Here is a 25,946-nt window from a genome sequence, read left to right on the forward strand (position 1 = left end):
ATGAATTTATCTTTTGGTAAACAGGTAATCAGAGTTTTTCATTGGTACCAATTTGTGCCAAATAGAAAAATCTTTGCATTGATGTGTGTAAAATAAATAATCAGTCTTTAAATACTTCATACTTGGCCAGCAATTCAATCGTTACTATTTTTTAGCCTTGTAAACTGTACTAAGAAATGTGTCATGTTTTACAGCTCAAAATGAAATGCGAGATATTTCTCTTTCTTCAGTTAATGATCATGGGTGTCTCAACAAAAGGTAACACAATGAAACAAACTAGCTACAAGCTAAAGATAATATAACATTCATTCATATTTTATGTAACAAATATGATATTTTTTCGTAAACAAGTGTTAAATTATAATGCCTGTCTGAATAAAGTGGTTGTTGCTTTTTCCATTAGAGCTCATGTACAATAAAATCCAAATGTGGGTCTAAAACTTTAAACTATAAAATATGAGAGTTACTGATTTTATCAGTAGTATAGTATCATGGCACACCCCTAGGGTACCTTAAATATACAGTCCAGTATGGTTTAATTCCCCCCACCCCCCCCCCCATTTTCTTCCCTTGGCTTATATAAACTGCTATTAAATGGCTTTTTATCCCAGTAAAACTATAGCAGCTCCGCTATCTTTTTATAATGGTTGAATCTATGTGGATTTGCTGTTATATTTATCCTGTGATCTCCTGAGTGCTCTGTTTTTGATTTAATAAAGACTGATTATTTGTTTATCCCACAACACACCATCATTGTTAATATATGGTTGTTTGTTCCAAAATACAATAAAACTAAAACTTTATTTGCTTCTTTTCTACAGAAGTTACCTGTGAGGGTGAACAACTCCTCAATGTTGACATACTAGTTGGATATACAGGTATTTCTCCACCTTATAAACCTGGACACATTGGGGTTTTCTCTCATGATTGCACCAGTGAGAGATTACTAATAAGGAATATGATTTAATCATTTACGAAACCTTTTGTAAATGAATCTTCTTACTCCACAAGTTAAATCTGATTTAGATATATTTCAGTCAATGGATAAATAATGTGAATGGAAAAATAAATCCAGATGGAGGAAACTAAAGTGATCAGCATTTCTTCTTTCTCTAGATGTAACATGTTTTCTGAACACAACAGAGAACAACATCAAAATAGAGCGATTCCCAGATATTGAGGGACCAATCAAACCTGGACACAAGTTGATATTTTCATGCAATGGACAAGGGCAGAAATTAAAAGGACAGAGAGAAATCACCTGTCTGCCAAATGGAGAATGGAGCTGCCGTTTTCCTAAATGTGAAGGCAAGGATTGGAAAAAGTTTTTTTTTTTGTTTTTTTTTTATTTTATTGGAATATACAGTGAAAAACAACAATATTAATGAAACTCTACATTCCTTTTCATTTCTTTTTATCTATTAACAACTACTAAGGGTGGACACAAAAATGAACAATCACAACCCTCAGTGAGCCCTAAACCCCCACCCACCCCCAAGGAGGAGAATAAAACTTAAGTACATTTATATAAAAAAAAATAATAAAAAAAAAAAAAAAAAAGGACAATTATACACATTTGAATGAAGCAAAAAAATAAACAAATAACTCCATAGAATAACAAAAAATATATATTACAAATTATCAAAGATAGGTGGTGTATTTTTGACAAAATTAAGTAGAGGACCCCAGTTTTTATAAAATTTTTCAGTGGAACCTCTTAATGCAAACTTAATTTTTTCAATATATAGAAAAGACAACAAATCCTCTAACCATGAAAAAGGAGGAGGAGATTTAGAAGACTTCCAGTGAAGTAGAATTCGTCTGCGAGCTATCAATGAGGCAAAGGCAAGAACGTTAGCATACTTTTTAGTGTTTTCATTTAAAACCGATGGGACCCCAAAAATAGCAATCAGAGGGCATGGTTCAAGGGAAATATTCAAAATTTTTGAGAAAGTATCAAAAAAGGTATACCAAAAATCTTCCAGCTTTGAACAAGAAAAAAAAACAAATGGGTATGATCAGCAGCAGCCAGAGAACACCTATTGCAAGTGGCATCCACACCCGGAAATAGCTTACTTAATTTGAGGTTTGTAAAATGGATTCCATGAAAAACCTTAAATTGAATCAGACTTGAGAACAGTTAACCCTGCCAGCAGCCAGTTCCCACCATTCCAAATCCAAACTACGTCCGAGTTCTTCTTCCCATTGATTTTTAAAACGAGAGGATGATGGCAAAACATAAGGAAGAATTAAATTGTATAAGACGGATATAGACCTCTGTTTCTGTAATAAACACTTCTCGTATAAAGAAGGTTCAGGCAAGTCTGGAAAAGAGGGACAATGGAAATTAACAAAGTTGCGTGCTTGAAAAAAACGAAACAAATTAGACTGTGGTAAACTGAATTTTTCTGCAAGATCGGAAAAATCTGCAAAAACTCCATCAATAAATAAATCAGAAAAATACACGAGGCCTTTGTTTTTCCATGATACATAAGCAGAATCTAAGGTTGAAGGAAGAAATAAATGATTCTTGCAGATAGGGCCATAAAGAGAAGCAGCAGCAAGTTTAAAATGTTGTCTGAATTGCCTCCAGATCTTAAGAGAGGTGCATACTACTGCATTTGTAGTGAACTTTGAGGGGCGACTGGATAAAGGAGCACATACCAATGCAGAGAGTGAAGATGAAGAACAGGACTGTGCTTCTAACTTACACCAGTCTAAATCGGGAGAATTATACCAGCAGTGAATTTTGCTAATATTTGCTGCCCAGTAATAAATCTAAAAATTAGGCAGCCCAAGACCCCCATCTTTTTTATGTCTCTGGAGGTATGCCTTGCTTAAAGGTGGTACAGAGGATGTTTTCGTCGACTGTTTCGTCGACTGCACAAGTGTTTGTTTACCACTGGCATTCACTGTGTTATTAAGCCGGGCACACATTTTACGACTAGCTAAAACATTCTGACTGTGCTCAACATACAGCGATAGTTTCCTGCTCCTGAAGCAGATTTATATACTTTCACATGGAATTTGAACACCGACTGTAATCGCAGACTGAAAGCAACTGGATCTGACTGGACGCGTTTGAGCGCGATCAGTCATAAGTATCAATTTACATTCATAATCGGCCTTACAATCGTTAAGCCGCGCACACACTTAGTGGATTCATTATGTCGGACTCACCGCAGGTAACTCATAATCTGCAGTTGTTACTCCTGTCTCCTGACAAATACATTGCATGTGGCGCATGTAGAGTGTGGAAAGTTACTAGAGCGCGCAGCCGCGCGTCTCTCACAAGGAACGTCATGGCAGTGATTGACAAGCCAGAGGGCCAATCCGCGCACGTCTCTCACAATGGCAGTGATTGACAAGCCAGAGGGCCAATCGTTTACGCGATGATCGCGTAAACAATTGGCTGATGTTTTTAAGGCCCTACCTCGTGCACAGATGATGTATATTAATAATATTCCTTTCAGTGCACCTAATAAATAGTCTTTTATCACTTAGTAAAGACAGTTTCAAGTAATATTGCAAAAATGTATAAAACAAAACAAAACATCCTCTTTACCACCTTTAACCTAGGAGGTCTGCCCTGCCATATATAAGTAGAAATAGCCCCATCTAACAATTTAAAGAAGGACTTAGGTAAAAAAAAAATGGGAGGGTCTGAAAAAGGAACAAAAACCTGGGTAAAATATTCATTTTAATTTATTGAATTCTACCAAATAGAGTAAGTGGTAGCTTATCCCATCGTTGCAAATCTAATTTGACTTGCTTGAGCAATTTAGAAAAATTATACTGATATAATAGATCAGGGGAATGTGAAATATTTACTCCCAGGTAACAAAACATTGTAGAGGATAACTGAAATGGGAACACCCCAGCAGGAATTTGTTTAGCCAGACTATTTACTGGGAAACATTCACTTTTATTTATATTAAGTTTGAAACACGATGTTCTAACCCTCCCCTGGTGATACCTGAGAAAAGCAAGGAGTTTTTCAAAGCTATAGAAAGAGGTTCTATCGCTAGAGCGAATAATAGTGGAGAGAGAGGACACCCTTGACAAGTACCTCTTGTAAGAGGAAAATATTGTGAACTCAAAAAGTTAGTTCGTACACTGGCTACAGGTGCAGTGTACAAAAGACGTATCCATGACGTAAAAAAAGGGCCAAAACCAAATCTATCTAGTATAGCGAACAAATACCTCCATTCAACCCGGTCAAACAGGGATCCAGATGGCAAGCCAGTACCTTAGCTAATAATTTAACATCTGAATTTAACAAACTTATGGGCCTCCAACTACCACATTCATCTGGGTTCTTATCACGCTTAAGTATAAGTGAAATAGAAGCCTGAGTGAGCGTTAAGGGAAGAGAGCCATTGACTAACGAATCATTGTACATGTCTAACTATAAAGGTGCCAGTTGTTTGGCAAACCTTTTGTAGAAATCACTGGGAAAGCCGTCTGGACCTGCTGCCTTACCACTTTGCATAAGCTGAAGACCTTTGAAAATCTCATTTAACTCTAGAGGCCTATCAAGATCATCAGCTACAGCTGCATCGATATGAGGAATGTCTAGACCGTCTAAAAAATTACCCATGATGGAGTCATCCCCAGGAGGTTCTGATTTGTAAAGATTTGAAAAGTAAGAGAAAAAAACATCATTGATACCAGACGGATCTTTAGTTAAAGAACCAGAAGAATCATAGATCTGAGTAATTAGACGACAGGCAGCTAGCCCCTTAAGCTGGGATGCCAGTAACCGACCAGCTTTGTCTCCATACTCAAAATAAGTAGCCTTAGTTCTTCACAGCATAAATTCAGCATTCTTGGTACTGAGCAAATCAAATTCAGTTTTTAACTCCACCTTCTTAGCATGCAGCTCAGGAGTAGGATTATTAAGAAGCTGCCTGTCAACTTCAATGATGGAATTCACCAGATCTTGTAATTTTTGTTTTCTTTGCTTGTACTTATAGCCAGTATATGAAATAATATGACCTCGGATTACCACTTTGAATGTTTCCCATAATAAAGAAGGAGAAACAGACTCTGATTTATTAGTCTCAATAAATACATCAATGTTATTACTAATGTACTCACAGAATTGTTCATCTGATAATAATCCTGAATCAAACCGCCACTGTTTTGTCCTCCCTTTAATATGGGTAAAATTCAAGTTAAGAGAATGTGGGGCATGATCAGAAATAACTATAGCTGAATATTCAGAAGAACTAACTAAAGGCAAGAGAGCTTTATCTAAGAAAAAATAATCAATATGTGAGTAAGATTGGTGAACACTAGAAAAAAAAGAAAATTCCTTTTTTGATGGGTTAAGATGGCGCCATGGATCAACACAACCAATCTGATCCATGAATGCTGACACTGCCTTGGCCATAGCTGTTTGCTCTAAAGTTTTAGGATTAGACCGATCATACCTTGGGTCCATAACACAATTGAAATCGCCTCCCAGTATAAGATAATGAGAGTTTAATTTAGGAATAGAGGAAAAAAGGGAAGTAAAAAAAGTGGGATTATCCCAGTTTGGGGCATAAATATTTACAAACACAACTGAAATATGAAAGAGATTGCCAACGACTATAACATAACGTCCTTCAGGATCCGCAATAATCTGAGAAGGAGTGAAATGAACTCGCTTATGCAATAGCATTACAATAGCAGTACCTCTGGCTCTGCTATTGAAGTTAGAATGAAACACCTGGCCTATCCAGGGTTTTCTTAATCTAATATGGTCTTCAATGCGCAGGTGAGTTTCCTGAAGAAAAATAATATCAGAATTCAAATTCTTAAGATGAGAAAACACTCTAGAACGTTCCAACTGACTAGTTTAACAGAAAATCCTCTACTACTTAACACTGTGTTAAGACCAGCCATTTCTATGGTGTAAAAAAAAACAAGAAACCCTTGCAAACTACAGATAAAAGGAAAAGAAAAACAAAAAACAAAAAAAAAAACAATTAAGTAATCATTCTCCTCCACACAAGTGTGAACAACATTACAACAAATAAAACACAAACAAAGAAACAAACATCCTAAACTCGCTATAGAAACCATCACGAGTTGCAGGAATAAACCATAGCACAACCGGAAAACCATGAGGTGAAGTCCACTCCGATAGTGAATTATACTAATAAAGATAACACTAATAGGCTAATAGTAGTATTTAAAATAATAATAATAATAATAGTACTAATAATAAAAGAAACTGCCAAGACTGTCCATTTAAATTTCAGGGTCCAGGGAGCACAAAAACAGTCCAGCAGATGAGATTGTTGCAAATAAGGGAGAGCGCGTGAAAAATGATGAACCACATTGACTAATGCACATAAAGACAGCATACACTCTCAGAAATAAAAGTACAAAATTGTACCTTTAGGGGTACAATGGTACTAAGGTACAAATTTGTACCCTTGTGATTGTACCTTAAGAGACCAGTTTTGTACCTTTGGTGACAATTTTGTACTCTCTCAGAAAATAAAGTACATAATTGTACCTTCAGGGGTACAATAGCTTGTCACTGGGGCTGTACCCTTAAAGGTACAAATTTGTACCCTTGTGATTTGTACCTTAAGAGACCAGTTTTGTACCTTTGGTGACAATTTTGTAATCTCTCAGAAAATAAAGTACAAAATTGTACCTTTAGGGGTACAATGGCTTGTCGCTGGGGCTGTACCCTCAAAGGTACAAATTTGTACCCTTGTGATTTGTACCTTAAGAGACCAGTTTTGTACCTTTGGTGACAATTTTGTACCTTTATTTAACAGTACAAAAATTGACCCTTCAAAAAGGGTACAAAATTGGCTTTGACAGCGTACAATCATTGACTATAATGAGATATATATATTTTATACACACACACACACATACACTGAATTAAAACCAGAATTTATTAAATCCTTTTCATTTTCACATTTTACAACATTTCATTTTAAACACATTTTCAAACATTCCATATGATTCCATCTTACCGAGTGTTAAAAAGTAACACTGAAGCAGTGTTAAAGTTAATGATTGATTTTTAACAATTGATTGATGATTAACAATTAGTGGTGACACCTGATGTTAATAAGCAGAATCATTGAAGGAAAGAGAGAAAAAACGTCTTAATTGATGTTTTATGGAATGTTTCATTTCAAGTCACCATGAAAGAGGTCAGCGTTTGCTTTAGTTGGGCTCTTGACTCTTTACCTTTTATTATTAGTTTTTCTCTGATTGCTCCAACTTTGTGTTTGTAAAACACATTTGTAATAGTCAGAGAAAATAGGATCTGGTCACAATATAATTTGATGATATAATCATCATGTGATGGCATGATGTCATTTATAGTCTAAATCTGACTGTGTGTTTGTGTAGCTTTAGTATTAATGATTGTAATCCTGTGATTTTACAGCTTGAGATCTGACAATAGTATGATTTCTTTTTCTTTTAAGAATAATACATTATGAACTGAAGCTTCAGTGTTTAAACACACACAGACATCAAGAATCAGCATATGATTCTCAAGAACGGTGACAATAAATAAATACAAAATACTGACAAACAGATCAACTCTGAACATCACAAAACAAGCTACTGTCACAACAAAACAACAGAAAAATAAAAGCAAACATGAACAATCTACGAAAAAAGCTCTTTTGGCTCTTTTTAAATATTTAGTCAGTTTTAAGAAGCCAGCTTGGGGGCATCTCAGTTTATCCTGGAAATAATCACTGGGAGGAATGATGAGGTGAGATTTGTAGTCAAATAATTAAAACTCGGATATCACACACCAATATCTGAGTTTGAATTATTCTGAAATATTGATTATTACCTCATTTGTCATGTGTGGACTATATTCCATAGGGTTGCACAAATCCCTCTGCTTAGACAGTGACATCACTATTTTGGATTTACCTTTAGTACAAGTGTGTGTGTGTGTGTGTGCGTGTAAAGCTACGTTGACTTATGTTATTCATTCAATACCTACTCACAAATAAACATCAAAAACAAAGCCGGCTGCAATGAATTTCTGTGCAAAACAGCTTTTACTACAAACACTTCCACACAAGAACATTGTTATCACACAAGAACATTTTGATAGAAATGTTCACACGTCATGGCTCCGCTCCTACCCAATGACAGAGGAACGCAGGGTTTTTTTCCACTGGAGTACTCACGTGAAGGATGCGTGCACAACTAATAACTAATATCATCACGCTATAAAGGGTTGGCCTGCGCTGGGTGCGCCCCTCCCCCTATAACTGTTCTGTCTCGCGGAGGAGCTCATTTGTGTGCATCTGTGTGAAACACGCATAGGAAAAAAGAACGACAGAAAGAACGGCTCCCCTCCAGCCGCGACTCGGCTCCCATCGTTCATGTTTATGAGCCGTTCAAAAGAATCGGTTTGTTCGCGAACGTCACAACTCTAGCACTGTGATTCTCCAACATAAGATCAGCTTTTACAATATTTTTTTTTTTTTTTTTTTAAAGTTGCCCTTATCACAAAAAAGTATATAAATATTTTTTTTTTGTGACAAGAACAACTTTAAAAAAAATATATCTTTACTGTAAAAACTATATATATTTGTACTGTAATCAATAATGTAAAACTAACTCAGAGATTGGGCTCTAAATGAGTTCAGTAATTCAGATCAAATAATGATTATGTGAAAATATAACCAACAACACCTGATCTCTATTAACTTTGTTTTTCTGGTTGGTTTTAATGCAGACAAACAAAATCTAATATTAAAAAGTCAAGGGTCAAGAGCTCAACTAAAACAAACCCTGACCTCGATGACGGTAACTTAAAAATTGTGATTTTCTCCTTTGGTGACTCTGTTTGTTATCATCAGGTGTCTTCAATAATACTCAATCATCACTCAGTTAATCACTTATTTATCTCATTAATGCTTCAGTGGGTAGAATAAAAAAGGACTTTTACTCTTTGACCCCTGGATTACCTTCCTCTGCTTATTACTAACCAGACTGACTTTATTTCTGTCACACGTCTACAGCAGTTCCTACTGAGAATTAACAGAAGTCTCCAATAGGGTCTGGCTGCAGACATGCAATCGCAGACATGCAATCTCAGACACGCATGCGCAGTCCGACACATGCGTTCTCAGACACGCATGCGCACTCAGATACATGCAGTCTCAGCCGCACTTGCGCAGTCCAACACATTTGCTCTCAATCACGCACGCGCAGTCCGACGCGCGTTCTTAGCAGCCCGTGGACACGCAGCTACATGCACTTTCAGACGCACGCGTTTAATGCACCTACAGACTACTTGTAAGTATATTTATGCAATTCGTACAAGATTAAGTTAAATTAAAAGAGTTGTTCATTATTCGTTAAATGTTATCGAAAACGATCCTGATATTTATCTGGTATATCCCACATGTACAGGTGTCAGCGTTATGCATGTGTATAGAGGAGTCGACGACGACTATTAAGTAATTGATGTATAGTGAAGTATATTTACCTTATTCATACAAGATTAGCTAGATATAAAAGTGTTGTTTAATCTATAAAACTATCTGATATCTATCTGATGTATCCGTCGTGCTAATTGGGTATCAATTCTTCATCCAGTAAATAAGTGAAGATCTAAATTCCTTTTGTTTAGACGTTGAAAAAGTCTTTGTTTGTGTCTGTTGTTTTAAATAAAGTGACAGAAGCTTGCAGGTAACCTACTTTGTATAATTGTTGTTTAGACAAAGTGTTACTTAAAATTATTTTAAAATAAAGATGGAATAACATCTTAATGTTAACAATGGTTTTTCAATTCGAGAGATACATGGAATACTACCAAACAGATAACAAACATGCAAAGAATATTATACACAATTATTTTTGTTTCTGTCTCTTCAATTTATGCTTACAGATGCATCAATCAATAGTCCTAGCAGGTGTAAAGCAGCTGATACCAAAATGCACATCTTGTTGCAAATTGTATCATTGCCCCTTGTGCCCTTGAAAAGACAGTTCAGGCTCACTGGAAAGTCCATATAAAAAATGCAATCTTTTTCCAAGGTAAGATGTGTGATAAGTTTTTTTTTCTTTTTTTTTCTTTCTTCAAAAAGGGTACACTGTTAGCAATTTCTGTAAATTACACAGTATTTTACTGTAATATGAACTGTATTTTACTGTAAAACAGTTATACAGTATGTTACTGTATTTAAAAGTTGCATTATGGGAAATATCCCATTGGCGTCAATAAAATACAGTATTTTTCATTTACTGTAAACTGAAATACAGTAAAAACAAATGAGTGTGAAAACTGACCAATCACAGAGAGGCTTATTTTTCCGCTTGGAAAAAGAAGAAAAGGAAGACACCGATGCAAGAACCAGGCAGCAGCAAAGGTGTGTACAAATATTCCTGCTTTTTATTAAAATAATTTGTATTTTTGGTTTAACTAAAAGTGTACATATATGAGTCCATCTTGCCGGGTGTTAAAAATTAACACTGAAGCAGTGTTAAAGTTAATGGGATAATTGATTGATGATTGAGTGATGATTGACAATTAGTGGAGACACCTGATGATAATAAGCAGAATCACTGAAGGAAAGAGAGAAAAAAGGTGTTAATTAATGGAATGTTTCATTTCAAGTCGTCGTGAAAGAGGTCAGCGTTTGCTTTAGTTGGGCTCTTGACTCTTTACCTTTTATTATTAATTTTTCTCTGATTGCTCCAACTTTGTGTTTGTAAAACACATTTGTAATAGTCAGAGAAAATATGATCTGGTCACAATATGTTTTGGTGGCGATATTGTCATCATGCGATGGCCTGATGTCGTTTAGTGTTGAAATCTGTGACCATATGCTTGATGTGTAGCTTTAGTATTAATGATTGTAGTCCTGTGATTTTACAGCTTGAGCTCCAACAGTAGTAGAAACTTTTTTTTTAAGAAAAATACATTACACACTGAAGCTTCAGTGTTTAAACACACACAGACATCAAGAGTCAGCATATGATTCTCAAGAACGGTGACGATAAATAAATACAAAATACTGACAAACAGATCAACTCTGAACATCACAAAACAAGCTACTGTCACAACAAAACAACAGAAAAATAAAAGCAAACATGAACAGTCTATGAAAATTACAGGACAATTCAGCTGCATAATTTATTCATGCAGCAATGCATGATGGGAGCCATGGATGCGTTTTGATTGGTGGCTCTCATCATGCACTGCAACATGAAGCACTTTGTTTGATTGTCACCATTGTTGAGGGTCATATGCTGATTCTTGATGTCTGTGTGTGTTTCAAAAAAAACCCTTCAGATTATAAAAGCTCTGCTGGATCTGTACGGTAACAGTGATGTACTGTAAAGAAATAATATTACATCTATATCACCAGTTAATACTGAATGTTACTAATGAATCTGGCCATTTCACAATGAGAAATCAACCATTATGACTGTGCTTCCCAAAGCACTATAAACCTAAATTGATCAATTTTGGCTCACAGCACAAACACAAAGTTTGAGCAGCCAGAGATAAGTTAACATTAATAGAGTCAAGAGCCCAGCTAAAGGAAATGCTTTTCACCATCATGGTGACTTCAAACTAAACTTTCATTAAAACATTAACATCTAAACATCTGTTAATTCTCAGTAAGAACTTTTGTTGATGTATGACAGAAATCAAATCAAACTGGTTAATAATAAGTGTAATAATGTTTAATGGCTGGAAGTCAGTTGTAGTTGTTGTGTCTCTCTCTTTTTCTCTTGTTGTTTCTTCAGTGATTCTGCTTATTATCATCAGGTGTCTCCACTAATTGTCAATCATCACTCAATCATCAATCAATTATCTCATTAACTTTAACACTGCTTCAGTGTATGAGAGCAAACACATTCCACTGCGGAGAGTTATTTTAAATTTGTAAGTTTTTAAGATTGTTCTTATGACTGAATTTGTTCATTAATTGTTTTAAAATGCTGTAATGTTAAACGTTTATGTATAAATGTTACTGCAGGCTTGGGGAATATCAGATTTTGTGAAGACAACTGAAAGTTCAATCTGCAAGAATATTAAAATGTTATTTCAAGTATTACAATTGAACAATTAAAAACAAAATTATAAACGTTATACAGTTGTCATTGTCTTTTTATTATTTACTGAGACCTATTAAAATACAGTAATTTACAGTAAATTTACATTTAATTTGTACAGCTTTATAGTAAATAGAAACAGTGGACAATGAATTACAGGAAATTTTACAGCGTAAAGTTATATATTTGTGATTGTATTAAAATATATTTCTAGAGAAAAGACCTTAAAATTATTGTATTTTTTACAGCAAAAAAATACTATACTGTAAATATGTTTACAGCAAGTTAAATGGTACTGTAAATACTGTATTAATACAGTATTTTTACTGTAAGTTCAATTTACAGTAAGTAACTGGCAACCTGCTGCCAGTAAGTTACTGTAATTTCTACAGGAAGTTTTTTACAGTGTACCACTTTTTGAAAGGGTCGATATTGTCCCGACCACTTTTTGAAACCTCTCGCGGCACGGATATGTAATACAAAAGAAACAGCTCTAGTTGGTTATCAATTTGAGTTAATAATTGGCGATCTGGCGCTAGAATGTGTTGTTTTAGAAATCATGTTGAGTGCTCGTTGTCGCTGCTATCAGAGGCGCTACAGTGTTCTCTTGGCGCTCGTGCACACTGAGCCGTGTTCACACGGACGAGCGCTTCAATCTATCGCTCTGTTGCAGAGACTCTCTATTTGTTAGGTTGAAATCACAAAACAAAATAGCTACACATAAACGTATCCCTGTTCTTGATATACAATCTTAATGAACATCTTTGGTTTTAATGAGAAAAAAAAAAATACATGATTGGGTTAGAACCCAGAACCTCTTGCATGCTAAATGAAAATGCTGCCATGAGTCTATCAGGACAACCTTACAAGAATTGCGGATCCTCGTATTTATTAACTAATGTACATACTCTCGGGACTAATGGCATATTGTATTATAGCAGATGTAAGGAAAAAACTATCATATTAATTTACGCCACTGCAAACAGCATCCCCAGCTTCACTTATTACTAACCAGATTGACTTGATTTATGTTAGACATCAACAAAGGTTGTTATTGAGAATTTCATTTGAAGTCACCATAATGGTGAATAGCTGTTCCATTAGTTGGGCTCTTCACTCTTAATGTTCACTTTCTTTTTTCTGACTGCTGTGACAGTGTGTTTGTTAAACACATTTGTAGTAGTAATGAAAGCTAAACAAAATAACTTCAGGTGATGATGGCTGTCTGTTGATTGCTTTGTGGGCATCATGAAGTGGACTGTCATTTGAATCTAACAACTGTGTTGTGCTGTTGATTCATCTACATTATAAACCCTGCACAACAGGGGTGTCTGAAAAATAATGGAAAATAAATGTCATATTAAATGTTTTAAAATAACAGTTATTTTACATTATTTTCTGGCGCTCCTGCTGCCAGAAAAGTACCGTCTTTTCACAGGATCTTTTTTACAGTTTATCTATGCTGTTTTTCTGACAGTATTTTTCTGTTTTTAAAGGGACATTTTCTGGCGCCCCTGCGCCCCTGTGTACTGTAAATATGTTTACAGCAAGTTAAATGGTACTGTAAATATTAATACAGTATTTTTACTGTAAGTTCAATTTACAGTAAGTTACTGGCAACCTGCTGCCAGTAAGTTACTGTAATTTCTACAGGAAATTTTTTACAGTGTACTAGTAAGCAAAAGAGAGACTGTTCAAGACATATTTCAAATATATTCTTACACACACTATCAAACTCTAAATGTTACTGTAATGTCTTTCACACTCTATCAAAGATTTACATGCATGCTATCAAACTCTCATTCACTACTATACTATTTCTCACACACTATCAAAGCTTTCACCCAAACTACCAAACTCATTCACAAACACACTATCAACTCTCTCGCACACACTATCAAACTCATTGTCTGTATATTATCCATTTCTTTTCTTTTTTTTTTAATTTTACATTCAAGATGTTTGTCTATCTTCTACCCCTGAACAAAAAGTACTAAAGATAACAGGTTCAAATTCAATCTTCATGTTTTTTTTTAGGAAGATGAAACAAATGTTTTCTGCAGAACTATGAGTCTGCATCGAAGAAGCAGTTGGCTCCACGAAAAGTAGGTTTTATTAGAGGGGTTGCAGCCATTATTGTTCAGCATATTTTTAATTATCCTCTTGCAATGTTTTTTCTTAGGTGCGTATCATGACGAATCTTAAAGGATTAGTTCACTTTCAAATAAAATTTTCCTGATTTACTCACTCCAATGTCATCCTAGATGTTCATGTCTGTCTTCAGTGGAAAAGAAATTAAGGTTTTAATCAAAAACATTTTTCTCCTTATAGTGGACTTCAATGGCCTCCAGATGGTTGAAGGTCAAAATTACAGTTTCAGTGCAGCTTTAAACAATACCAGACAAGGAATAAGAGTCTTATCTAGCGAAACGATTGGTCATTTTCTACAAAAATACAACTGTATATGCTTTATAAACACAAGTGATCACCTTTCACGTGCTTCCGCTTTCCGTATTCTTCAAAAAGCTTACGCTGTATGTCCTACGCCTTCCCTATTCTACTTACGGAACAAACGCAGTGCCAGTTCCGTTTTTTCCGTAAGTTGAAAAGACAAAGAAAGACATGAACATCTTGGATGACATGGGTGAGAAAATTATCAGGAAAATTTTATTTAAAAGTGGACTAATCCTTTAAGTTTTAAGAGTGCTTGGAGAACTCTGGTGATCTTCTTGGCTCAGTTCAGCTTCCTCGTATACTGTGCATGGAGGATGAAGAAGCCATTGAGGCCTTGGAACAGTACTGCAGTGCAGAGCGTATAGAGGACGATCTTGTAGAGCCACTGATGTTTGTCTTTACATTTATGCAGGACATGAATACGTTTGTAGAGAATGTGGTGGACAACATGCATCTCACACCAATCTTTTGTCGCACACAAAATTAAAAATAATAGTCTAAAAATACTAATAATTTCTTTTTTCATTTTATGTATATATATATATATATATATATATATATATATATATATATATATACAGTAGTCAACATTTGAAGTGGATCAAAAAAGTTCATCAAAGTTGTCCTGAGTACTAAGCTGTCCTAAGAAGAAGGTTTTAGGACAACTTTAATGAACACACTGAGCATTGTAAAAAAAAAAAAAAAAAAAATATATATATATATATATATATATATATATATATATATATAATTATTTACAAAACTCAACCACAAACTTGGTGTGTTTGGAACTATATTAACATTGAATGTGACCGTAGCAGTAGCAATGTGACTTTGACTTGTTAGGCTATGATTTAATTAATTTATAAAGTTAATTTTCTTTAAAGGTGATTTTCTCAATATTTTTTTGTTTTTGCACCCTCCCCACACAGCAAAAGGACTCCGTGGCGGATCCACTGCGGAGGTATCGCGCAGAGGTGGAAAGTCCAGGGCTCAAAAAGTAAAAGTCCTGCCATATTTTTTTTCCACCCACTGAAGCGGTGTTAAAGTTAATGAGATAATTAAGTGATTAATTGAGTGATGATTGAGCATTATTGAAGACACCTGATGATAAGCAGAATCACCAAAGGAGAAAATCACAATTTTTAAGACACCATCACAGAGGTCAGGGTTTGCTTTAGTTGAGCTCTTGACCCTTGACTTTTTAATATTAAAATTTATTTGGGCAGTTTTAACTGCATTAAAACAAACCAGACAAGCAAAGTTAAAAGATCAGGTGGTGTTGGTTATGTTTTCACATAATCATTATTTAATCTGAATCACTGAACTCATTTAGAGCCCAATCTCTGAGTTAGATTTACGTTATTGATTACAGCAGCACTGTGATTCTACAGCAGAAGATCCAATCAATTTTAATTTTATCAATTTTATTGATAAAACTGATCTTCTGTATAATCACAGTGCTGCTGTAATCAATAATGTAAATCTAACTCAGAGATTGGGCTGTAAATGAGTTTAGATCAAATAATGATTATGTGAAAACAACCAACACCACCTGATCATCTCTTCTCTTCTCTTCTCTTCTCTTCTCTTCTCTTCTCTTCTCTTCTCTTCTCTTCTCTTCTCTTCTCTTCTCTTCTCTTCTCTTCTCTTCTCTTCGCTTGTCTGGCTGTTACAACTCAGTTACAGCAGCCCAAACAAATTCCAATATTAAAAAGTGAAGGCTCAAGAGCCCAACTAAAGTAAACCATGACCTCTGTGATGGTGGCTTAAAAATTGTGATTTTCTCCTTTGGTGATTCTGCTTGTTATCATCAGGTGTCTTCAATAATGCTCAATCATCACTCAATTAATCACTTATTTATCTCATTAACTTTAACAGCGCTTCAGCGGGTGAAAAAAAAAATATAGCAGGACTTTTACTTTCTGACCCCTGGACTTTCCACCTCTGCCGCGAACGGACCCGTATCGGAGTCCACTTGCGTGCAGTGACGGATCTGTAACGAAGGCGGATCGCGGACCCCGCCTTGGCTCCGCGCTGCATCCGCTCCGCATCCGTGATTAAAACCTTACCTCCGCGGCGGGTCCGTTTGGGACCCGCAAATTGATACAACCATTACAGTAAAGGCGCGTGCGCGTCCGCGGATCCGACATGGGTCCGCTCAAGACCCGCTGATTGACAGTAGAATTTATGCCGTCGCCCGGAGGCGGACCTGATCCTCTGGGCGGTGTCAAAACGAATGTGACAGTCGCGCGGATTTGGCGACTTGAATGCGGATCCGCCTAGGAGTCCCCTGCTGTGTGGGTCAGATTCCAGATTACAAGTTATGTATAAATCTTAATTATATATATAATATATAATCAATGTTTTAAAAGTTTATGCTCATTTATTTGATAAAAAATAGAGAAATTTTTAATTGCAACAATATTTCACAATATCAGTTTTCTATTTTAATATACTTTCAGCTACACTTCAAAGGTTTAGTATTTTATTTTTTTGTTGTTGAAAAATGTATATTTGTATTCAGGATATGTGTTCATATATTAAAATGTGTAAGTAAAGACTTTTTTTTTTAAAGAATTTAATATTGAATAAATTCTGGTGTGTTTTTTTTTTCCACAGAATCTTTAAAATAAAATCCTAACAGGCTATAACAAGAATTACGCAGCAAAAGAATTAAGTTGTTTCCAACATTGATGATTAGGCTAATCAGCATATTAGAATGATTTCTGACAGATCATGTGACATTGAACACTGAAGTAATGGATGATGAGAAATCAGCTTTGCATGACAGAAATAAATAAATGTTTTAAATATGTTACAATACAAAACTCTTATTTTGAATTGTAATATGTCACAATACTGTATCTTTTGTATCTGTACTTTTCATCAAATAAATTCAGCCTTGATAAGCATAAAAATTAAAAATCAAACAAATGAAAATCTTACTGATCAAACTTTTGAGCGGTAGTGTATATATATATATATATATAGAGAGGTGGGTAATCCAGGGGTCAAAGAGTAAAAGTCCTGCCATATTTTTATTCCACCCACTGAAGCATTAATGAGATAAATAATTGATTAATTGAGTGATGATTGAGCATTATTGAAGACACCTGATGATAACAAGCAGAATCACCAAAGGAAAAAATCACAATTTTTAAGCCACCATCATGGAGGTCAGGGTTTGTTTTAGTTGAGCTCTTGACCCTTGACTTTTTATATTAGATTTTGTTTTGGGCAGTTTTAACTGCATTAAAACCAACCAGACAAGCAAAGTTAAAAGATGATCAGGTGTTGGTTATGTTTTACTCAACAGTGGTGGCCATCATAAAGCATGTTGCAGTGCATTCTGGGAGCCACCAATCAAAATTCATCCATGGCTCCCATCGTGCATTACTGCATGAATAAATTATGAGCTAAATTGCCTTAGTAATTTTCTTTATTCTCATTATTAAAATTTTGCTGTTTTTCTGTGACTTTTTAGTAGCTTGTTTTCTAATGTTCAGAGTTTATCTGTTGATCATAATATGTTGCTTGTCACCGTTGTTGAGATTCACATGCTGATTCTTGATGTCTGTGTGTGCCTAAATTTTTTTTTTTTTTTTTTTGGTGATTTAAAAAAAAAAAAAAAAATCTGTATTGTATAAGGTGATCTTCTGTAGAATCACAGTGCTGCTGTAACCAATAATGTAAATCTAACTCAGAGATTGGGCTCTAAATGAGTTCAGTGATTCAGATCAAACAATGATTTTGAGACAACAGATCATCTTTTAACTTTGCTTGTCTGGTTGGTTTTAATGCAGTTAAAACTGCCCAAACAAAATCTAATACTAAAAAGTAGTGATGTCCGGTTCGCGAACGAATCGTTCTTTTTAACCGGTTCTTTTCAGTGAACCGGTTGAACCAGTTCACCAAATCGGTCTGAATCGTTCCAGACAGTTCGCATCTCCAGTAAGCAAACACGAATCCACAAATTACTAAAGTTACTCACTTTTTGACGTGCCTGACACTACCTCTCGAAATAAACCAACATCCCTGAGTTATTCAGTTAATCCAACAGTACAGTGACTTAACCTGCTGTAAAGAGAGAACTGATGATGATGGGCACGAGCTGCAGAGCAGCTGATATGAGTGCGCATGCGTGGCACACAAGAACGAACATACACGGTCTGTCACGGTTCTCGTTCTCGAGTCAAGAACCGGTTGCAACGGTTTTCGGATCATCAGTACACAACCGAGAACCGCTTCTTTCGGACATGTCCGATTTGAGAACCGGTGAGCTGATGATACTGCGCATGCGTTTAACTTTTCAAGTGAACGAAAAGCACGTTAGTCACGTTGTTGAACATCGGACAGTGTGATAATATAAAACATAATGAAAATATAACGTTTATTGTGCTTTTCCAAATACACCATAGCAGATTAATAGCATAAAATACTGTACATAATACTGTACATAATAAACTACATGCCCACATGAACATAATATTTTGTACATAGATCAAACTAATGTTCAGAAATAGTTCTACAAATTCATTTTTCTATATTAATATTATTTAAAAAGCAATATAGTTAAAGTTGTGCAGTTGTGCTTTCAAGTAATTTTTTTTTAAGAGTGAAAACAATTAGATTTATCAAAACATTTATTTGTTTCATAAATAATACATGGACAGCTTTAATTTCTAAACAAGGTGATATAAAGATAAAAAATGACGTAATCAAACTACAGCGAGAGCAAACAAGCGACTCCTTTTGAATCGCTCTCGCGGTTCTCGAATCTCAATCTCGTTCTCGGGTAGAATCGGTTGCAACGGTTTTCGGATCATCAGTACACAACCGAAGAACCGCTTCTTTCGGACGTGTCCGATTTGAGAACCGGTGAGCTGATGATACTGCGCATGCGTGATTCAGCTTGCGATCTGAAGCTACCGAACAGTAACATCACAGCACCGGTTAACTAGGACAACTGATGCTATGAGAGGACTCGAATGAGGGGCCAATCTGGCGAAACGTAAGTTTATTTAATCATAATGTAAGAGGATCATGATGAAGACTAATTTATTCACTTTATAACTGTAAAACTTTGTTTGCACATCACTGCCTGTATATGTGTTTGGATGCTTTAGATGCAAAACTAAATTGTAAGAAACGCTTCAGATTATAATGTTTTAGTTAACTGATGTTATGATTACTAACTTTACATATTTGAATCACTTGTTTTTTCAACCCGGCCCGCAATAGACGACGTCATCGCGAATGACGTCATTACGTCGGAGCGTAAAAGAACCGGTGAACCGTTTTTTTCATCCGGTTTATTTAATCGAACTGTCCGAAAGAACCGGTTCGTGGAAAAGAACCGAACTTCCCATCACTACAAAAAAGTCAAGGGTCAAGAGCTCAACTAAAACAAACCCTGACCTCGATGATGGTAACTTAAAAATTGTGATTTTCTCCTTTGGTGATTCTGCTTGTTATCATCAGGTGTCTTCAATAATGCTCAATCATCACTCAATTAATCACTTATTTATCTCATTAATGCTTCAGTGGGTGGAATAAAAATATGGCAGGACTTTTACTCTTTGACCCCTGGATTACCCACCTCTGTATATATATATATATGCGCGGCTGAGAGTGCATGTGTCTTAATGCGCATGCGCGGCTGAGAGTGCATGTGTCTTAATGCGCATGCGCGGCTGAGAGTGCATGTGTTTTAATCAGAGGTGGACATTCCAGGGGTCAGAAAGTAAAAGTCCTGCCATATTTTTATCTCATCCACTGAAGCATTAATGAGATAATTAAGTGATAAATTGAGTGATGATTGAGCATTATTGAAGACACCTGATGATAAAAAGCAGACTCACCAAAGGAGAAAATCACAATTTTTAAGTAACCATCATCGAGGTCAGGGTTTGTTTTAGTTGAGCTCTTGATCCTTGACTTTTTAGTATTAGATTTTGTTTGGGCAGTTTTAACTGCATTAAAACCAACCAGACAAACAAAGTTAAAAGATGATCAGGTGTTGTTGGTTACGTTTTTACGCAAACATTATTTGATCTGAATCACTGAACTCATTTAGAGCTCAATCTCTGAGTTAGATTTACATTATTGATTACAGCAGCACTGTGATTCTGCAAAAGATCAGCTTATACAATACAGAATTTTTTTTTTTTTAAAAGTTCATTTAGGCACACACAGACATCAAGTATCAGCCTGTGAATCTCAACAACGGTGACAAGCAACATATTCTGATCAACAGATCAACTCTGAACATTAGAAAACAAGCTATTAAAAAGTCACAGAAAAACAGCAAAATTTTAATAGTGAGAATAAATTAAATTACTAAGACAATTTAGCTCATAATTTATTCATGCAGCAATGCATGATGGGAGGCATGGATGAATTTTGATTGGTGGCTCCCAGAATGCACTGCAACATGCTTTATGATGGTCACCACTGTTGAGATTCACAGGATGATTCTTGATGTTTGTGTGTTTAAATAAGCTCTGTTTTTTTTTTTTTTAAATCAGAACTCTTGTGCTGCTGTAATCAATAATGTAAATCTAACTCAGAGATTGGGCTCTAAATGAGTTCAGTGATTCAGATAAAACAATAACTATGTAAAAACATAACCAACAACACCTGATCATCTTTTAACTTTGCTTGCCTGTTTGGTTTTAATGCAGTTAAAACTGCCCAAACAAAATCTAATATTAAACAGTCAAGGATCAAGAGCTCAACTAAAACAAACCCTGACCTCGATGATGGTAACGTAAAAATTGTGATTTTCTCCTTTGGTGATTCTGCTTGTTATCATCAGGTGTCTTCAATAATGGTCAATCATCACTCAATTAATCACTTATTTATCTCATTAATGCTTCAGTGGGTGGAATAAAAATATGGCAGGCATTTTACTTTCTGACCCCTGGAATGTCCACCTCTGGTTTTAATGTGCATGTTTGTTTCATTTAAGGTTACCATGATGGTGATTGATGTTTCCATTAGTTGGCCTCTTAACTTTTAACATATATATATTTGTCTTTTCTGACTGCTGTAGTAGTGTTTTTGTCAAACACATTAGCAGTAGCAAAGAAAACTGGAGTGTGATCATTGTTAACTATTGATGATTTTGTAATTATCATGAAATAGCCTGCTTCACTGAAGTCATGTTAATTAAATATAAATGTTACTGCAAGATGAGATCCAGATATATTGCAGAAATCAGTTAGAAGATGAAAATAAATAAAAACACAATAAGAGAGACTGCTTTGACAAACACAGATATCAGTAATCAGCATGTGAATCTCAATGATGGTGACAATAAACAAAATATTTAGACAATCAGATCAGCTGCATAATGCTCTGATGCATTCTGGGAGTTTTGTACTATAGTACCCAGCATGCATTGCGGCTACATGATGCTTTTGATTGTCACCATAGTTGAGATTCATGTGCTGAATTCATGTCTTGAACAACATAATTGATTCATGCCATTTCACAATGATAGTAAAATTATGGACCGCTAACAGCCAACACCTGATCTTATTTCAATTTTATTGCTGCTGCTAATGTGTTTGATAAACACACCATCGAAGCTATACATTTATGTATGTATAAAGTTAAGAGGCCAACTAATGGAAACATCAATCACCATCATGGTAACCTCAAATGTAACAAATGAGTTAAACCTGTTCATTCTCAATAAGATCTTCTGTAGACGTGTGACAGAAATAAAGTCAGTCTGGTTAGTAATAAGTGAAGCTGGTAATGTTGTTTGTGGAGATGTTTAATCAGATCTTCAGAGATTTAATGTCTTTATCTCAGTTTATCTTTAAATCAGTTGATTTCCTCTAAGGCTGTGACTGAAGTCAGTTGTAGTTCTTGTGTTTCTGCTCATCTCTTTTTTTCTTCTTTCCTTCAGTGATTCTGCTTGAAAACAGGCTTGTTAATGCTGAAATTACTCTATAAATAATACATAAGATTTTGTGGATCAGATAAGGTCCAGTTCTTTGCTCTTGGCTGACATTTGGCATTTCTATGGCCTGCTTGTGGTCCAGATCTGGCAAACAGGAGCGGTCCGCCCAAGTGCCATCATTCCCGCCACATGTGGCCCAGATCATCATTCCGCATGTGCCAGATGTGGGCCGGATCTGGGCTGACACAAAGTTGCTATCTGGGATACATTCAGCAGCTGAATTTCAACCTTTGCCCGGTTCATTTAAAAGAGACCGCCATGTTGTTGTTTTTCTTATAAAAGCTTCACTGTAGCTACTCTCTCTCGCACGCGCATGTGCCCTCTCTCCCTAGCTCGCTCTAATTCATTAACAAAATGGAATTCTAAAACCAATAACTGTAAAATATCAAACACAAATTAACTACCTTTATTTTCCGGTCTATATCCGTTCAGTCAGAATTCAGGTACACTGATAGGTACACTGTTAAAAATAAATGTAAATTTACAGGTACATAATTGTACCTTTAGGGGTACAATGGTACAAAGGTACAAATTTGTACCCTTGTGATTTGTACCTTAAGAGAGCAGTTTTGTACCTTTGGTGACAATTTTGTACCTTTATTTAACAGTACAAAAATTGACCCTTCAAAAAGGGGACAAAATTGGCCTTGACAGCGTAAAATCGTTGACTATAATGATATATATGTAATATATATATTACACACACACACTGAATTAAAACCAGAATTTAATAAATCCTTTTCATTTTCACATTTTACAACATTTCATTTTAAACACATTTTTAAACATTCCATATGAGTCCATCTTGCCGGGTGTTAAAAAGTTACACTGAAGCAGTGTTAAAGTTAATGAGATAATTGATTGATGATTGACAATTAGTGGTGACACCTGATGTTAAAGGTCCCGTTTTTCGTGTTTTTTTGAAGCTTTGATTGTGTTTATAGTGTGCAATATAACATGTGTTCATGTTTCGCGTGTAAAAAAACACAGTATTTTTCACATAATTTACTTATCTGTATACCGCTGTTTCCACTGTCATAAAAACGGGCTGATGACTTCCTTGTTCTATGAAGTCCCTCCTTCAGAAATACGTAACGAGTTCTGATTGTGCCAGCGGTTCCTGTGTTGTGATTCGACAGCAGCTTAGCGAACCTTGCCCGGAAAGGTCACGCCTCTTACCATAACGTGGAGATGCATGCGCTCAGTGTTATTGTAAACATGTCTTTAATTTTACCCTATCAATTTGAGCCGGAATCAGACCCGGTGATTGGACTGCGGGATGAAAATAACAGCGTTTCAACGACATGGCGACAAACACACTCTACAAACGCAACTCTTGTGTATTCCTGCGGGCGGAGGTTAGTCAAAAACCTGTTTTAGTGACGTCATTAAAGAAGTAAGTAGAGGGATGTAGTCCAAACTGGCCGTTCGATGTAGGCGACTTCTGTTAAATAAAATATCTCGCTTGGCATTGAACTTTGAGCTTTAAAATTTTACAGATTTTATTTATACTCTAACAACATCATTACACACTAACTAAAGTTTGAAACATGGGATCACGAAGAACGGGACCTTTAATAAGCAGAATCATTGAAGGAAAGAGAGAAAAAAGTGTTAATTAATGTTTTATGGAATGTTTCATTTTAAATCACCATGAAAGAGGTAAGCGTTTGCTTTAGTTGGGCTCTTGACTCTTTACCTTTTATTATTAATTTTTATCTGACAGCTCCAATTTTGTGTTTGTAAAGCACGTTTGCTATGGTTTGAGAAAATAGGATCTGGTCACAATATAACTTGATGGTGATATAATCATCATGTGATGGCCTGATGTTGTTTAGAGACTAAATTTCTGAATGTGTGCTTTAGTATTAATGATTGTAGTCCTGTGATTTTACAGTTTGAGATCCCACAGCAGTATTTACTTTTATTAAGAATAATACATTATGAATTGAAACTTCAGTGTTTAAACACACACAGACATCAAGAATCAGCATCTGATTCTCAAGAACGGTGACAATAAATAAATAAATACAAAATACTGACAAACAGATCAACTCTGAACATCACAAAACAAGCTACTGTCACAACAAAACAACAGAAAAATAAAAGCAAACATGATCAATCTACGAAAATTACAGGACAATTCAGCTGCATAATTTATTCATGCAGCAATGCATTATGGGAGCCATGGATGAGTTTTGATTGGTGGCTCCCATCATGCACTGCAACATGAAGCACTTTGTTTGATTGTCACCATTGTTGAGGGTCATGTGCTGATTCTTGATGTCTGTGTGTGTTTCAAACAAACCCTTTCAAATTATAAAAGCGGTAACAGAGATTTACTATAAAGAAATAATATATTTATATCACCAGTTAATACTGGATGTCACCAATAGTGATGGGAAGTTCGGATCATTTTATCCACTGACTTTTGAGTAGTGATGGTGAGATGAAGCCTCATGAAACATTGAAGCTTTTCAGCCAAGTGGTTCACAAAAGGGTTCATTTCTCGAGGATTCATTTGCTCACAATACCACCTGGTGGTCAAAGAGTGTAAAACAAGCAGATACATTACAGATGACCTGATGTGATCTGTGATGCACTGTATTTTGCGCCAGTTAAGGCTTTTAGAGATAACGGTGAAGAAAAAACTATATTTACACATAGTCTAATATATTTATTTGAATGTAATGTGTATTTTCTGGTTGTATATAATGACTGTTTAACATAACTGTGTAATAAACATATTGGCTTAAAATGAATGGGGCTATCAAATGTGTGTAAATAAATTCTTTGGTCATAACAGGCAGGAGGGCCGATATTTAAAACCACAAATTCTAAGGGGATCCCATGGTTTATATATCTGTCAAAATGTCGCGCTAAGATTTGAACCGCATCCTGAACCAGTCAGGCAGAAGCGAGGCTTCAAACGTCATCAATGACGTCATTGATCTAAAGCGATACAAGCCTCGATACGCGCTTCACTGAAAGCTTCCCGAATTTCTCGACACACGCTCCGAAGCCTCGGCACAGACCCTAACATCACTACTTTTGAGTCTCGTTCAGCAAAATGAACGAATCTTTTTTCGAGTCATTTCGTTCATTTTAGCAAAATGTAATTAAAATGTTACGTGTTACTTCCCCAACTCATCTACTACTTATGCAAACGCTGATCACACTACAAACAATACAAAACTACAATGCTATAAGATACAGAAAAGATTAATTCATTCTTTACCTGGGTCTTCAGTTTATGATAAACTCACCTCACCCCTTGTCTGACAAGTCTTCGGGTTTAAGTCATTCCTTAATCACATGACAGACCCATAAGCTATTTCTGACATTTCTGTCACTATGTTTTTGTTACTGTTTCTTGAGGATCTGTGGTGTGTTATTATTTTATAAATAAATAAAACCCTGTTATAAATAAAATATTGATTAATTTATCTTTTTG

The sequence above is a fragment of the Megalobrama amblycephala genome, linkage group LG2, assembly GCF_018812025.1.
Source record: "Megalobrama amblycephala isolate DHTTF-2021 linkage group LG2, ASM1881202v1, whole genome shotgun sequence".
NCBI lineage: Eukaryota > Metazoa > Chordata > Actinopteri > Cypriniformes > Xenocyprididae > Megalobrama > Megalobrama amblycephala.